Here is an 8,117-nt window from a genome sequence, read left to right on the forward strand (position 1 = left end):
TTGGTCCTTCAAGAAGAAGACGCCACTAAGGTGGATTCATTCCTTGTTCTTATTTCTTTCTGTTTTTCGGTTTCTATGTTATGTTTATCTATATTTTGTGTCTCTACTTCATGATCATTAGTATATAGTAACTATGTCTTAAAGTTATGAATAAATTCCATGAAATACTTCACCTCTCTTAAATGAAAAATGTTTTAATTCAAAAGAACAAGAAGTAAATGAATTTTGAAATTATCCTTGAATTTTATTTAATTTTATTGATGTGGTGACAACACTTTTTGTTTTCTGAATGAATGATTGAACAGTGCATATGTCTTTTGATATTGTTGTTTATGAATGTTAAAATTGTTGGCTCTTGAAAGAATGATGAACAAAGAGAAATGTTATTGATGATCTGAAAAATCATGAAAATTGATTCTTGAAGCAAAAAAAAGCAGTGAAAAGTAAAAAGCTTGCGAAAAAAAATAGGCGAAAAAAAATAGAAAGAAAAAGAAAAAGCAAGCAGAAAAAGCCAATAGCCCTTAAAACCAAAAGTCAAGGGTAAAAAGGATCCAAGGCTTTGAGCATCAATGGATAGGAGGGCCCAAGGAAATAAAATCCAGGCTTAAGCGGCTAAACCAAGCTGTTCCTAACTATGTGCTTGTGTCATGAAGGTCCAAGTGAAAAGCTTGAGACTGAATGGTTAAAGTCGTGATCCAAAACAAAAAGAGTGTGCTTAAGAGCTCTGGACACCACTAACTAGGGACTCTAGCAAAGTTGAGTCACAATCTGAAAAGGTTCACCCAGTTATGTGTCTGTGGCATTTGTGTATCCGGTGGTAATACTGGAAGACAAAGTGCTTATGCTTAGGGCCACGGCCAAGACTCATAAGTAGCTGTGTTCAAGAATCAACATGCTTAACTAGGAAATTCAATAACACTATCTGAACTCTGAGTTCCCAGAGACGCCAATCACTCTGAACTTCAAAGGAAAAAGTGAGATGCCAAAACTGTTCAGAAGCAAAAAGCTACAAGTCCCGCTCATCTAATTATGATTAATATTCATTGATATTCTGAAATTTATAGTATATTCTCTTCTTTTTATCCTACTTGATTTTCAGTTTCTTGGGGACAAGCAACAAATTAAGTTTGGTGTTGTGATGAGCAGATAATTTATACGCTTTTTGGCATTGTTTTTAGGTAGTTTTTAGTAAGTTCAAGCTACTTTTAGGGATATTTTCATTAGTTTTTATGTTAATTTCACATTTCTGGACTTTACTATGAGTTTTTGTGTTTTTCTGTGATTTCAGGTAATTTCTGGCTGAAATTGAGGGACTTGAGCAAAACTCTGAAAAAGGCTGACAAAAAGACTGCTGATGCTGTTGGAATCTGACCTCCCTTCACTCAAAATGGATTTTCTGGAGCTACAGAACTCCAAATGGCGCGCTCTCAACGGCGTTAAAAAGTAGACATCCAGATCTTTCCAGCAATATATAATAGTCCATATTTTATTCGGCAATTGACGACGTAACTTGGCATTGAACGCCAAGTACATGCTGCTGTCTGGAGTTAAACGCCAGAAACACGTCATGATCCGGAGTTGAACGCCCAAAACACGTTATAACTTGGAGTTCAACTCCAAGAAAAGCCTCAGCTCGTGGATAGATCAAGCTCAGCCCAAGCATACACCAAGTGGGCCCCAGAAGTGGATTTATGCATCAAAAACTTACTCATGTAAACCCTAGTCGCTAGTCTAGTATAAATAGGATAATTTACTATTGTATTAGACATCTTTGGTCTTAGTTTTGTTTTATTCTTCATCTTAGGAGACTATTGATCACGTTTTAGGGGGCTAGCCATTCGGCCATGCCTGAACCTTTCACTTATGTATTTTCAACGGTGGAGTTTCTACATACCATAGATTAAGGGTGTGGAGCTCTGCTGTACCTCAAGTTTCAATACAATCACTATTATTTTCTATTCAATTCTCTTTTATTCTTATTCCAAGATATACGTTGTACTTCACTTTGATGAATGTGATGATCCGTGACACTCATCATCATTCTCACCTATGAACATGCGTGATTGACAACCACTTCCGTTCTACTCTAGGCCGGGCGCATATCTCTTAGATTCCCCAACAGAATCTTTGTGGTATAAGCTAGATAGATGGCGACATTCATGGGGACCCAGAAAGTCTAACCTTGTCTGTGGTATTCCGAGTAGGATCCTGGAAATCCGGAAAATCTAACCTTGTCTGTGGTATTTCGAGTAGGATTCCGGTATTGAATGACTGTGACGAGCTTCAAACTCCTGAAGGCTGGGCGTGATGACAAACGCAAAAGAATCAATGGATTCTACTCCAACCTGATTCAGAACCGACAGATGATTAGCTGTGCTGTGACAGAGCATTTGGACCATTTTCACTGAGAGGATGGGATGTAGCTATCAACAAGGGTGATGCCTCCAGACGATTAGCCGTGCAGTGACAGCGCATAGGACCATTTTCCCGAGAGGATTAAAAGTAGCCATTGATGATGGTGATGCCCTACATACAGCTTGCCATGGAAAGGAGTAAGAAGGATTGGATGAATGTAATAAGAAAGTAGAGATTCAAGAGGAGCACAGCATCTCCATGCGCCTATCTGAAATTTCCACTATTGATTTACATAAGTATTTCTACCCCTTTTTATTTTCCATTTATTATTAATTTTCGAAACCTATAACCATTTAATCTGCCTAACTGAGATTTACAAGGTGATCATAGCTTGCTTCATACCAACAATCTCTGTGGGATCGACCCTTACTCACGTAAGGTATTACTTGGATGACCTAGTACACTTGCTGGTTAAGTTGAACGGAGTTGTGAGCTTCTCTAACAGTGCCTAGAACTCTTTTATCACAATTTCGTCCACCAGGTTTCCAATAAGTTTCACCAAGTCTTGATGGAGTCCTTCACAAGCTAAGGGCTCCAAAAGTTGATCCTCATATATACCCGGATCCCAAATTTTGTTTCTACACCCATCTTCAAGTTGATCAAGACAATTTCATTTGGGTGGCAAGCGATTCGAATTCTCAAGTAAACACCAAAGCATGTTCCTAGACTCTTTTAGTTGAGAATTATACCAACCATTGCACTTAGAATTTAAATTTCCAACCATAAAGAACCTTGATTGGCATTTCCACCCACTAATCAACTTCCTTTTGCTCTTAACCCCACAAAGAGCTCTAAGTTACCCATCCGTCTCAATCAAACCATATTCAAGTGAGAAAGTAAAGATTAGAGATAAAAATTTTATCCACTTGAATGTTATGTTGGATGGTGACTTAGGAAGGGACGTCTCCAATGGTCTTGTAAGTTCCATTCCCTTGTGCTCTTCTTTGAATACCTCCACCTCTTGGCAAGCTTCTTCCATGTCCTCTTCTTGACAAAGTTCTTCACATTCAACCACTTCTGCACCAACTTCTTCTAGCTCTTCTCCACTCTTCATGTCATAACTTGGAGGTAATGTGGAACTCGCCTCAACATCTACCTTGATTTTAATAGGAGAAGATTCCTCAAATACAAAAGGATCACGTGTTGGTGTGGGATCGTCTTCAAGAGGAAGATTTGTTGCTTTCTCCCCTTCTTCCAATTCTTCATCATTCATTATATGCTTAGGAGGTTGCGCACCCTCCTTAACATCGCCTTCAAGCTCAATGGAAGAAGGTTTAACAACTTTCACAAAATCAACCACATTGCTTGGTGTGGAAGTGTCATCCAACTTGAAAGTAAAGATTAGAGATAAAAATTTTACCCACTTGAATGTTATGTTGGATGGTGACTTAGGAAGGGACGTCTCCAATGGTCTTGTAAGTTCCATTCCCTTGTGCTCTTCTTTGAATACATCCACCTCTTGGCAAGCTTCTTCCATGTCCTCTTCTTGACAAAGTTCTTCACATTCAACCACTTCTACACCAACTTCTTCTAGCTCTTCTCCACTCTTCATGTCACAACTTGGAGGTAATGTGGAACTCACCTCAACATCTACCTCGATTTTAATAGGAGAAGATTCCTCAAATACAAAAGGATCACGTGTTGGTGTGGGATCGTCTTCAAGAGGAAGATTTGTTGCTTTCTCCCCTTCTTCCAATTCTTCATCATTCATTATATGCTAGGAGGTTGCGCACCCTCCTTAACATCGCCTTCAAGCTCAATGGAAGAAGGTTTAACAACTTCCACAAAATCAACCACATTGCTTGGTGTGGAAGTGTCATCCAACTTGAAATCCACCTCTTGTTCAACTTTGCCTAGGCTTTCAACCACTTCTTCTTCATCAACAATCTCCATCCTTTCCACTTGTTGCACGACACACTCCATGCTCCGCTCTTCGGTTGATTTCTCATATTCATCCATGGAGATGCTTTGTCTACGGTATGAATCCCATACGTCCAAGTTGGCTTTAATTTTGGCAAGGTTAGCCTCGATGGCTTCGTTCCTCCTTTGGGCTTCCTCTTGCTCCTTTTGACAGATGATTGCTTGAAGCCGGTCCATTGCTTCCTTAAAGCGATCCATTGGCTTTTGTTCCAATTGATTAGCATACGTAGGATCATATTGCTCTTGGATGAATAGATGTGGGTGTTCTTCCATGGAGGGTTGTGGTGGAAAGGAAAATTGATCTTATGGTTGAAAGTTATCATACATGGAAGGTGATTCATCTTGGTAATAGTATGGAGGTGGTGGTTCTTGAGGGTATTGATGGTGGAATTGGTGTGGTTCTTCATATGGTTCATATGGTTCATAAGGTGGTTGGTATGGTGGATATGGGTTATGATCATATGGAGGTGTTTGATGATAATAAGGGGCTTGTGAGTATGGTAGCTCAAAATTATGTTGAGGAGGTGGTGACGATTGGATTTTTGACGGTTTAGAATTTCTCAAATAAAATATCGTCGAAGTATAGTTTCTAAACCAAGCAATAATCCTTTCATACAAAAAGTTGTTTGTCACTAAAACAAACCCCTAAATTTATAAACCGAAGTATTGAACCTCGGGTCGTTCTCCCTAGGAATTGCAACAAAGTGTCTTGTTATTGGTTGTGAATTATTTTGGGGTTTTTGGATAAGAAGCATTAAAAGTAAATGGCAATGAAAATAAACTAACAACTATAAAAGGCTCTTGGCAAGGTATGAAAATTAGAAGTCCTATCCTAGTTATCCTTCTCAATTGTGATGAGAATTGTTCATTGCTACCACTTAGTCAACCTCTAACCATGGAGGAAAGTCAAGTGGATGAATTGACTTGAGCCACAAGTCCTAGCCAAATCCCAAGGAAAGACTAGCTTTAGTGCACTCCAAACCAATTAGCAATCTCTCCAATTATCAATCAATGAATTACCTCTTATTGAATTGAAAGAAAGTAGAATGAACAATACTAGATCTACAACAAAATATAAGAACAACATAAAAGAGATTACACCAAAAGAATAGGAGAAGAATGAATGTAACTACAAGGAATTGAGATGTAGAAGTAGAAGAAGATGAATCTAAATCTAGATCTAAGAACTAATCCTAATCCTAATCCTAATTCTAGAGAGAAGTGAGAGCTTCTCTCTCTAGAAACTACTTCTAACTACTAAACTAATCCTAATGGTAACTAACATATGTTTCCCTCTTCACTCCTTGGGTTAAATAGCATCAGAAATGAGTTGGATTGGGCCCACAAGGCTTCTAAAATCGCTGGCCACGTTTTGCTTCAAGTGGACTAGGTGGCAGCAACGGCGCGTGCGCGTACTTTGCGCGTGCGCGCCACCATACGTGTAGCAACTATGGCAAATCTTATATCGCCCCGGATGTTAGCTTTCCAACCCAACTGAAACCGCATCATTTGGACCTCTGTAGCTCAAGTTATGGTCGTTTAAGTGCGAAGCGGTCGGCTTGACAACTTTCCGGTTCTTTCATTTCTTCATGAGTTCTCCAACTTTTCATGCTTTCTTTCTTCATTCCCTTGATCCAATCTTTGCCTCCTAAATCTTAAATCACTTAACAAACATATCAAGGCATCTAATGGAATCAAGGAGAATTAGATTTAGCTATTTTAAGACCTAAAAAGTATGTTTTCACTCTTAAGCACAATTAAAGGAGAATATACAAAACCATGCTATTTCATTGAGTAAATGTGGGTAAAAGGTGATAAAATCCCCTAAAATCAATGCAAGATAAACCCTACAAATGGGGTTTGTCAGGTGGTTCATAGGCATATGGTGATGGTTGTTGACAATCACAATAAGAGTCACCACATCCATTAGATTGATATGCATTAGGATTGGAATTATACCCATAAGAAACCGGAGGTTGTTGTTGCCAAGAAGGTTGATCAATTCCTTGAGGCTCCTCCTATCTTTGATTGTTCCATCCTTGATACATGTTATCATTATAGCTTCCATTCTCTACAACATAATTTGAACCAAACTCATAGCCAAAATGGTGAGAATTCATAATAGCAAATAAAAACAAAATCTACAAAGAATAAGCAACAAGTCCTAAGCCTAACAAAAACCAACAAATGAACAAAAGACAAACATATTCACATATTCACAATAGCCAATAATATAACACCATTGCAATTCCCCGGCAACGGCGCCATTTTGATGAGTGAATTGTTGTGATGGTCTAGAATTTCACACAAATTAATTCTCGTTGTAAGTATAGTTCTACACCAACAAACAATCCTCCCAATCAAAAATTCGGTTGTCACATGTAACAAACCCCAAATAAGAATTAACTGAAGTATTTGAACTCCGGGTCGTCTCACAAGGAATTGCAATGAAGTGCTCAATTATTCGCTATGAAGAACAAGGGGTTTGATTTTATATTTTGGCAAGAAAATAAATGGCAAGGAAAGTAAATGAACAATTAACTAATAAGAGAAAGGGAAAGTACTCTTGACTAGACATAGGTAATTGATATCACTATTCTTGTCGACAAACCATACATTGATAATTATGAGAGGCCAACCTATTAAGTCTACTTCCAAAAGCCTTAAGTACGTAGTATCTACTCCTAGGCTCGAAGTACGTCAAATAGACTTGATCACATTAACCCATAAGTCCCAACCTATCTACTAATTAGATTAGTAGTGGGTTGGTGTCAATGAGTATCAAATTGATCACCAAGGGTTCTCAAATTACCAATTCAGTGAGACCCAATGACTCAAGGCCACTCAATTCCCTTAGCCTAGGTCAAGAGTAAAGGAAACTACTCAAAAACTAGAGAAAATATTTCATCAAACACTTAGAGTGCAAGAAAAATAAACATCACCAAATGCAAGAATTAACAAGACCCATAACCATCATGAGCAAGAAATCAACAATAACAATGAAGATAAACATCAAAGAGAGTATGAAAACATAAAATTGCATTAAAAGAAAAGTAAATCCAACAAGGGTTCATGAACATAAAAGAGAGTAAAATAAGGAAATTAACAAGAGAAACTAAGAAGATTGAGACAATAGAACAATAAAATATAAAGATAATTGAACAAAAAACAAGAATTGAAAGATGAATTTGAGAAAGATTAACCTAACTTTATCCTAATTTCTATCCTAAATCTAGAGAGAGGAGAGAGCTTCTCTCTCTAGAATTCTACCCTAAAACATGATGAAAACTAAACTATGACTACCTGGTTTATCCCCCCCCTCAATCCTTAGATTCAATAGCATCAGAAATGAGTTGGATTGGGTCCAAAATGCTTCAGAAATCGCTGACCACGAGTTGCTAAAATGGACCCACGCTGATCCTGTGACGTGTGCGCGTCAAGAACACGTAAGCATCTCTAAACGCTAAACAACTATGACAAATTTTATATCATTTTGAAGTTCCAGATGTTAGCTTTCTAATGCAACTAAAACCGTCTCATTTGGACCTCTGTAGCTCAAGTTATGATCGATTGAGTGTGAAGAGGTCAAGATTGATAGCTTTGCAGTTCCTTCATTTCTTCATGAGTTCTCCCACTTTGCATTCTTTTCCTTCATTCCTTCAATCCAATCTTTGCCTTCAAAACCTGAAATCACTTAACAAAGATATCAATGCATCGAATGGGATTAAAGTGAATTAAATTTAGCTATTTTAAGGCCTAAAAAGCATGTTTTCACACTTTAG

Source organism: Arachis duranensis, chromosome 5 (genome assembly GCF_000817695.3).
Source record: "Arachis duranensis cultivar V14167 chromosome 5, aradu.V14167.gnm2.J7QH, whole genome shotgun sequence".
NCBI lineage: Eukaryota > Viridiplantae > Streptophyta > Magnoliopsida > Fabales > Fabaceae > Arachis > Arachis duranensis.